At 42.3% G+C, this 2,892-nt stretch overlaps 1 long non-coding RNA gene across 1 annotated transcript; it reads right to left on the bottom strand.

Annotated features, from left to right (window-relative positions):
- Nucleotides 1-2,683, bottom strand: LOC141279056 (uncharacterized). The gene is made up of 3 exons (XR_012332806.1): nt 2,621-2,683; nt 2,175-2,256; nt 1-391 (listed from the first exon to the last, which is right to left on the bottom strand). It is a non-coding gene; the product is annotated as an uncharacterized lncRNA (long non-coding RNA).
- Nucleotides 2,684-2,892: the final 209 nt, after the last annotated feature.

Genomic DNA, 2,892 nt, shown 5'->3' with positions numbered 1-2,892 from the left:
TTTCTGATTGAGAAAGGGGACTCTCAGACTTGAGAATTATCATCCTAGCTTGGCAGGTGTTCCAAAATATCATGTCTTTGTCAAAGCAAAGCTCTCCATTTGCCTTCCAAAAACTGTATCCAACTCTTCCCTAGCACTCTCCCTTCCTCCACCCAACACCCACTCCTCTTCCCATCCCTGCCCCAGACCCTGATTCCTCACCAATCCTGCAGAGAGCCAGACTTTCTGTGTTCATTGCTTTTCTTCTTTATGCTGTAGAGCCTCCCTCTAATCTTGCCCATTCAGTAGAAATATTGACATAACCTCTGGACCTACCTTTGAAGGTAGGCTTCTTAAACTCTTGATAAATTTATGTCTGATGGAGTCTCCAGGAAGCTGACTAGGGAGGTCCCTATATGAAAAACGAATGGGTTTCCTGAGTGTAAATCTTCCATTTTCTCATTCTTGTCTCCTTAGTCAGCTACATACACCAATGCTCTGCTTGAAGAAGCTGATTGAATCCACCATGTCTTCCCATGTCATGTTTGCTTTCATGGATGGCGAAAAGAAAAGCTTCTTTCGGTTCAGACCCAAGACCACCATAATCGTCTGTGATTTTTCCTCTCTGCCCCAGGGTCTCTGAATAAAATCTCTCTCCTTTCACTGACAAATGGTGTTTTTGTTTAGCTGGAGAATGACCTGTGGCAATCTGGAGAACTGGTCCCCCCTTTTTTTTATGTAATAGGATAAGTGGGGTGTGATGGGTAGAGGCATAACCAAGTGAGTCAGGAGGAAATACGTAGTTTCCTCCTTTGTTCCTATTTAAGAGATTTGCTAATAAAATGTGTGTTTGGGTTGTGGTTTGGGATAGGTTGTGATGCTTTCTGGATATGGAAAGAGCTTACTCTGTTTGATAGACCTTCTAAACTGGCTGGGCTGGGGGGTACAACAACCAGAAAACCTGTAACCTGATCACCGTCAGCTCACACTTCTGGTTTCATTTGTTGGTAATTAGTTATGAAGATTACCGTTTATCTAGAAACAAGCCCAGGTCACGTCACCATGAAACATAGGAATTGTAAACACAGGGAAGGGGAAAACATAACATATGCCTAGAATGGCACGTGTGTATTTGGAACATTTTAAAGGACAACCTTCTCAAACTTCTCTGAATAGCGTACTTTAGATAAAATGTAGTTTTGGGGCTCTCTGGGGTCAAATAATTCTGATAAGTGTGTGGAAGCCCGTGTGTAAATGAATCTGAACCTTGTGTAATTCACATAAAGGTACTAGGTCATCTCCTTCCCCCTACTCATTACCATTAAACTGCAAAAGTTCTGGGAAGCACAGCCTGCCACACCCAGGGATCATAAAAGCAATCTTTAAAAATCTCAGGCCAGCAAGACTAAAGCTAATCTCTAAGGTTGAAGCCTCATAACTCAATTCTTCTATCTAACTTTGGAACATGAAAGATGCAGAAACTGGAAAAGGAGATGGGAACTTCCAACTTAGTTAGGCCCCAGGGTTTTGTCATGTTTCTTAGATGTTGATGAGTTTTTGTTTCTGATGGAACATGGGTTTCTTTGATGGTTGCTTTTGCTCTTGGGTGATCACATTTGGTCCTAGTGTGGGGATAGGGAGAGATGGTAGTTTGAAGATGTTATGGTGGGTGTCCCTGGGCCCAGGAGCAGAGGCATCTTCCAACAACATGACAGGAGGAAGGCAGCTAACTGGCTCTTCACAGGGTCAGGGCCTCCTGTGATACAATGTGGTCATATTACATCCACCATTATCCTTTACACCTCATAATGGCAGGTATGAAACTGGTCCCATATTAAAGTTCATAAGCTTATGAATTTGCCCTTGTACAACTCATTCTCTAGAGTCTTTCTCCATTCTTTCTGTATAGTTGTCAGTTACTATGGACTTTTAATAATTCTCCAGTTATAGTAAATTGTGATATTCCTATAATGTGTGTCCAGTTGATGGTCTAAGAGCCAACTATAGCCCAGAAATATGTTTTCTTTGACAAGCTGTGCAGGCCAACTTGGAGTGGGTAAAAAAAAAAAAAAAAAAAAAACATTTGAACTAGTTGCCAGCAGCTTTCTTGTAAAATTTAGATTTTTGACTTCCTGGTTTCTCTTAAAAACTCTCCTAACAGCATTGGATCCCAATTGACTAGAGTTCAGAGGTACCTTTCAGATGCAGCATACACTCTTCAATTTGCTGTCATCTCCACCAGTCTCTGCTTCTTTTACTTATATTGCTAGCCTGGCCCTGAAGACATTGACTCTGTAACTCTGTTAACTTTTGGAATCTACCACAACCAACCCTGTTGATTGTATTTCTCTCTTGCCCACATTTATCAAATAGTTCAGAGGCCGGTTTGATTTGCTAGGCAGGGGAGCCAAGGATAAGAATCTGGGATTGTGTACAGGCCAGCCTCCTTCCCTTTGGAATCTGATTCAGATCCCTGGGACCACACATTATCAGGGCCATTTCATTCCTAACCTCAGAATCCCTCCTTTTTCCTGAAGCATAGTTGGAAGTTCATTAGGAAAGAGAAGAGAACCAGCTGTCTGTCTAGATGTGACTTGGGTTCCATGTTGGGAATGAGAGCACCCCTAGCACTCAACATTACGTCTTGGTGGGTCTGTAAAACATGGTCCTCTTCTAAACAGCTGGTGCAGTCACATAATTGCATTAGGCAGAAGGACTGTCTTAAACAGGTCCTAGCCTCATGAGTCTTTTTCCAGTGTTGTAAGTCCCGACAGGCAGAGACCCTGTCAGAGTTCTGTGTCTATGGCATTTGACAATAATAATGGCACTGATGATGACAATGTTGTGACAGGATAACTCACTGAATTATGAGTTTGTGTGTATCATGTGTGCATTTCTCCTCCCTCATCTGAA

The sequence above is a fragment of the Tursiops truncatus genome, chromosome 7, assembly GCF_011762595.2.
Source record: "Tursiops truncatus isolate mTurTru1 chromosome 7, mTurTru1.mat.Y, whole genome shotgun sequence".
Taxonomy (NCBI): domain Eukaryota; kingdom Metazoa; phylum Chordata; class Mammalia; order Artiodactyla; family Delphinidae; genus Tursiops; species Tursiops truncatus.
Note: the sequence above shows the minus strand (reverse complement) of the source record. Positions and strands in the feature narration are given on the sequence as shown.